This window comes from Elephantulus edwardii, unplaced genomic scaffold (genome assembly GCF_000299155.1).
Source record: "Elephantulus edwardii isolate Elephantulus edwardi_28Jun2011 unplaced genomic scaffold, EleEdw1.0 scaffold00324, whole genome shotgun sequence".
In the NCBI taxonomy this organism is placed as follows: domain Eukaryota; kingdom Metazoa; phylum Chordata; class Mammalia; order Macroscelidea; family Macroscelididae; genus Elephantulus; species Elephantulus edwardii.
This window is the reverse complement of record NW_006400074.1, coordinates 189,691-196,436: the sequence shown is the minus strand read 5'-3', so window position 1 is coordinate 196,436 and position 6,746 is coordinate 189,691.

Below are 6,746 nucleotides of genomic sequence, written 5' to 3'. Positions count from 1 at the left end.
CTGGGTCAGAACTTGTAGGGATGGGTAAGAGACCCTGAAACACAAGAATGGGCCATGAGGTCAAGGATTCCTAGCATTCTCTGCTATACACTCATGCATATATACACTTTACAGAGTCTACAGATAAACACAGGCTTTCTCCTTGGTCTCGCTTCCCTATTTAAGAACATGCAAGCTGCTTGGGAGGGGAGAGAGGTAAGTTGCCATAAAAAATGTGGTGATGAAAGCAAAACCTTCACGTTAAAATGCCAAATAAACTTAAAATTTGTGGAAAACAGAATTTTATAAGTCCCAGATTTTAGTAACTTATGTTACTTACAAAAGCTGTAATGGCTGCACTGACTCTCAGTAATAAAGAGAGTCTATTTATTGTTAGTTGGAATTAATTGAGCAAATGCCTTACTAAAGTGTTCAAGATTCCCAGAGAAGCAGTCTGGGGGCGCGGGGGGGGGGGGGGGGGGGGGGGGGGCGGCAAGCCATTTACTCGCTCTGCCGCCTTCCCTGGCGCTGCGGCTGCAAAGCGAGCCTGTGGAGCTGGAAGGAAGCCCGCGGTGGAGGTGGGTGCTCCGGGCAGCCTTCCAGCTGGAAAGGACCCGCCAGCACCGAGTCAGGTTGGGTTTGGTCAGAGCATCTGCAGGAGGCAAGTCCTCTAGGGAAAGAAGAAGCCGGACTTCCCAAGAAAAACCTCTCCACCGGGCGGGCGCGGTGGCTCCGGCGGCACCCGGGTGGCCCACTGCCCGCGGGGCCCCGCCAGGAGATGCCCAGGCCTCTCCTCCTCTACCCCGACGTTTCTCCTCCGGCTGCAGGGCAGCGGGCCCGGGCCCGGCCCCGGGGCCTCACTCGCCGTCGCCCTCCTCGCAGCCCCGGCGTCCGCCAGACAGCGCAGACACTCACACCGGCGCCGGGGACATCGTTACCTGTCGTGCAACTGGCGGCCGAGCCGCGGAGCGCTAGCGAGGCCAGGACAACAATGGCGGCGGCCCGAGGGGGCTTGCGCCGCTCGCCAGGCCTGGCGCTGCCGAGCGGCCTCCAGGCTCAGCGCTTGCTTTCCTAGGAAAGCACAGCGTATCCGCCCGTCCCACGGCTCCAGTCTGTCCCCAGAAACCCCGTCCGGAACCGACCGTGCCTCAGCTTCCCAGAAACCTCGCCTCGGCGCCGCCGCGCATGCGCGCGAGGTGAGCCCTGCGCGCCCGCAGACGGTCGGCAGCGCTTCTCCTGCGCCTTTCCCCATCGCTCTTCTGGTTGCCAGCCTGCCAGACCGAAAAGGGATCGTGCGCGTTTCTCTTAGCGGCCGCAGGTCTGGAAGATATTGGAAATCAAGAGATACAAGTAGCCGGAGGTGGAAGAGGTTGGGGTTAGATCTCATGTCCGTGACCTAGACTACAGCGGATTTAGGATTCCCAAGGGAAGGAGTGTGAGTATGCAGTGCTGTGGCGGATTTTCAGTCTAAGCCACTAATCTGATTTAGCGGGCTTCAGATAAGAGAAATAAACCCCAGTATCCCACAACGTGGTGTTTACAAAACCCCAAAACAAAGATAACCAGAACACTCGATAAAAAAAAGGGTGAAAACTACACAAATGCTCCTGTTCTTTACCATTTTGTTAGTAAACCACAGTGGACAGCCTTTTACTTTTAAAATGTTCATGTATTGTACACGTCAGGAACAGTGAAGGCCGGCCACCCCCCGCTGCTGCCTTGTCCTTGCAGACGTAGAACCTCGCGATGGGATTTCCAAGGCTCTGATGCAACAAGTGGTAACAAGTTGCGCCAAACCAAAGGCACACAGTTTGAATCCACCAGCTGCTCCGCAGGAGTAAAATCAGCAGTCTTCTGTGCGATTTACTGCCAGCTGCCCTTAAAACCCGCTTGAGGGTCAAGTGTAAATCGATTCAGGCTGAACCGTGCAACAACACAATCTGTATAGAAACAGATTGCCACAGCTTTCTCCCGTGGAGTAGCTGGTGAGTTAGTAACTCTTTACTTAGCAGCCATGCATGAGAAACATTGTGTCACCAGGGCTCGGGATAACAGAGGCAATTTCTTGTATTTTATGTCTGGATCCCCCGCAGGGAGGGCCTACTTCTAAAATGATTTCTTCAATAGCAATACCTGGTGCGTAAACTGAGGTGACTTAGAAACCAGCATGCCTACATGGGCTGTCTACTGACAAATGAGCCAGAGTAGTTGAATTTCTTATCTGGCAGCTCCAAGGGCTCTTAAGAGTGTGTGTTGTAGCAGACCCTTTATGGCCTATGGCTGAATTTGACCTAGCCTTAGAAGTCACATAGTGGGTTTTTTTGGGGGTTTCTCTCCCCCCACCATTGTCTGTTGGTTAAAATAATCACAAACCGGTCAAATTCAAGTGGAGAGCGATGAAGTGTAAGTATACTCTTGATATGAAAGGAAGAGTCAAAGAGATTATTTTTAAAATGTTTTTAATTTTTTGGTAGTGTTATCTTTTTTAAATTTTTAAAATTTATTTTATTATTTTGTGTGTGTGTACCGTCAAATCAGATCTGACTGGAACAGGAGGAGATTGTCCCTCCTTCTCCAGCAGAGCATCTGGTGGATTCGAGCCTCACACTGCTGGTATTGCAGTGCAGCTTCCTGCCACTAAGCCACCAGAGCTCCCTTGGTAGTGTTATCTTTTAAAAAAAAAAAAAATTATAATGATTTATTCAAATTGTTTTTCATACCAGGTCTTTCCCGTTTCTTATAAAAACTCCCCTCCACCCATCAAATTGTGCAACCTTATGATGAGTCAAATAGTTTTAAAATGACCTGTTGTTGTTAGGTGCTGTCAAGTACCACCCATAGCGACCCTATGAACAACAGATCTGGACCCTGACTTGTTCTGTGCCATCCTCACAATTTCTGACATACTTTAGCCCATTGCTGCAATCACTATGCCAATTTTGGTTAATGGCACCTAACAACAATAACAGCATATGGTTATATGTATGTGACCACAGAGGCAAACAAGAAGCAAAAGAATTGGATACTGTGATCTCTTTGTTTTGTTTTTTAAAGAAGCACTTTATTGTGTATTTGGTGAAGCTGTACATAGCAGTTCATGCTCTCATTCACCCATTTCTACACAAATTGTTCCATGACATGGCTTATTCTTCACAATATATAAATAGTCTCATTTTTTTTAATAGTCTCATTTTTTAAAAATGACAACATTAGGTAAATTTGAACCAAAGGAATTGGATACTATGATCTATTTGTTTTGGTTACATTCTTCACAAGTATAAAGTGTGTCTTTATTAAAATGACATGCCAGACAAATTTGAACCAGAAGAATTGGATACTGGGAATCCAGCAGTGTATGTTCCCTTCAACAATTTCCACACAGATGTTCGATGTTACCTTCTTCGCAATGTGCAAATAGTCTCATTATTTCTGTTTTTGTTGTTTTATTCCAATTTATCTGGTTTCTGTGCCCTGTACCCTGAGCCAATTGACTGAATAATCCCACAAGACTATGATTCTAAGTTTTTAAAACAGAAATGATGTTTTTAAAAAGTGTTTGGTTATGTCTAAGAAGTAACTATAATTGTAAATATATATATGCAAACACATATAAACATGTTGTTATTATTAGGTGCCATACAGTGGTGACTGACTCATAGTGACCCTATGAATCGTGCCCTATCCGGTCATCCTTACACTTCCTGACACATTAGAGCCCATTGTTGCAATCACTATGTTAATCCACCTGGTTGAGGTCTCTCTTTCTTTCACCCACCTTCCACCTTTCTAAACATGATATCTCTTTCCAAGGAATAGCCTCCTAGAAATATGCCCAAAGTATGCAAGGTGAAGCTTTATCATCTTTACCTATAAGGAGCACTCTGGCTGTGCCTTCTCCAAGACATACTTGTTTGTTCTTTTGTCAGTCCATGGGATATTCAGCAACCTTCTCCAAAACCACAGCTCAAAGGCATCAAGTCTTCTATTGTCCTTTTTCATTATCCAGCTCTCAGATGCATAGCAAGTGTTCAGAAAGACCATGGACTGAATCAGACAAACCTTAGTCCTCAAACTGAAATCATTACTCTTCAGCAAATTGGAGAGATCCCTGAGTGCAGACTTTCACAGTGCGATGTCTCCTGATTTTCTGACTTCTGGCACTAAAAATATTGATTGTAGATCCAAGTAAGATGAAATCCTTGACAACTTCAGTCTTTTCTCTACTTATCATTATGTTACCTACTGGTCCAGTGGTAAGAATTGTTGTTTTCTTGACACTGAAATGCAATCTATATTGAAGGCTGCAGTCCTTGATCTTCTGCAACAAGTGCTTCAAGTCATCACTTTCAGCATGCAAGGTTGTGTCATCTACATAAAGCAGGTTATTGATGAGTCTTCCTCTGATCTTGATGCCACATTCTCTTTCATAGAGTTCAGCTTCTTGAATAATTTGCTCAGCATACAGATTGCCAAAACCAGCATACACAAATGCTGTTGTTGTTAGGTGTCAATGGGTTGACCACAACTCATATTGTTGCTATGAGTAACAGACACCTTCATTGTCTTTTTTGCAAGACTAGCACCTCTGTCAACATGCCCAAAATATGAGACAGAGTTTCGCCATCCTTGCCTATAAGGAACACCTTGGTTGCACTTCCTCCAAGACAGACTGTTTATTATTTTGACAGACCACCCCTTGGAGAGGGATATCATGCTTGGGAGGTTAGAGGGACAGTGCAGGAAAGGTAGACCCTCTATGAGATGGATTAGTTTAGTAGCTGGATTAATGGGGGTAGGTGTGTCAGAGACAACAAGATTGGCACAGGATAGAGCAGGGTTTAGGGCTGTTGTACATAGGGGTTGATGGCACATAACAACATGTCATATTTAGTACTTTAATCACTCAAAAGCATCACTTCTTCTATCATTCTTAATCACTGTCCAACTTAAAGATTCATAACAATTAATTAAAAAGACCATGCTTCAATCAGGCACACATTACTCTAATTTGGTGTTGTTGATCTTCAGCACCTTGGAGAGGCAGTGATTTACCCAGAGGAACAAGTCTTCTAATTTCTTTTCTGCTATTATCGTGAGTATTGTGTATCAGAAAATGAAATCATTGACAACTTCAATCATTTCTCCATCTATCATGTTGCCTATTGGTTCAGTGGTGAGGATTTTAGATTTCTTGAGTTTGAGGTGTAGTCCACATTCAAAGCTGTAGTCTTTAATCTTCTGCAGAAAGTGTTTCCAAGTCCTCCTAACTTTAAACAATTAAGGTTATATCATCTGCATAAGTCAGGTTTTGTGTGAGTCTTCCTTCAATTCTGATGCTGTGTTCTTCTTTGTATAGTCCAGCTTCTCGAATGATTTGATCAACATATGGGATTGAATAGATATGGGGAAAGGATTCAACCTTGATGCACATCTTTCCTGATTTTAAACCCTGCAGTATTCCCTTGTTCTGTTTGGACCACAGCTTTTTGGTTGCACAACTACAACAAAACATCCAATAGGAAGTGCAAGGGAACATAGAATTGTTAACAGTGCAGTGCAGCTATCTTGACCAGCTATTTATGTGACATAAATAGGAGGGCAGTGGCAATAACAGCAGTGGCACAAAAGGTTCAACTTCCCTCTTGTCCTTTGTGCCCTCACCAGTCCTCTTTCTCCCCTCCCCTCCTTGCACCCTCAACCCTGGGAAGACCCAGTGCTACCTCAGGCCAAGTTCCAGAACACTATCCGAGTTCTGGAAACAGAAGCTCTCAGAGCATTCTTCCCAGAGCCTATGCACTGTCCCACTGCTGACCTGATTTAGTCCCTGGATTAGAGGTGACACCTCTTCTGACCTTCTTACCCCAGGCCACCAGAGCTTCCTATATGTGAGTTGTTGTTGTTATGTGTCATTGAGTTGCTTGTGACTCATAGGAACCCTATGTACAAAACCTCTGAACCTTGCTCTATCTTGAGCCAATCTCACAGTCTCTGACACACCTACCTGCATTACCCCAGTCACTGAGTCAATTCATCTCATCCAGGTTCTTCCTTTCTTGCACTGCCCTTCCACATTTCCACACATGATGTCCCTCTCCAAGGATAGGTCCTTCCTGGCAACATGCCCAAATTATGTGAGAAGGAGCTTAAAAATCCTTGTATCCAAGGAGTAGCCTGGTTTTACCTTCTCCAGGATAGACCTGTTTGTTCTCTTAGCAGATCATAGTATGTTCAATACTGTTCTACAGCATCACAATGCAAAGGCATCTCTTTTTCTGTCATCCTCAGTCATTGTCCAGCCTCTGATGCATAGCAGATAATTGCAAAGAGCATGGCTTGGACCTTAGTCTCTAGACTGACCTCATTGCGTATGTAATTGTGCTGCAATCCCAAAAACATGCAGTTTGAACCCATCACCTGCTCCATGAGAGAAATATGGGTAATCTCCTGCTGTGCTATCTACTTCCTCCAAAAACCACTGGAGGGTCAGCTACATTTCACACAACAACTCACATATACATACGTTGTTGTTATGTGCCATTGAATCTCCTGCGACTCATAGTAATCCTATGTACAACATCCCTAAATCCTGCCCTATCCTGTGCCAACCTCAGTGTCTCCAACACACCCACCCTGATTACCCTAGTCACTGAATCAAGCCACCTCATAGAGGGTCTTCCTTTCCTGTGCTGTCCCTCCACCCTCCCAAGCATGACATCATTCTCCAAGGACTGGTCCCTCCTTGCAACATGTTCTAAGTATGTCAGACA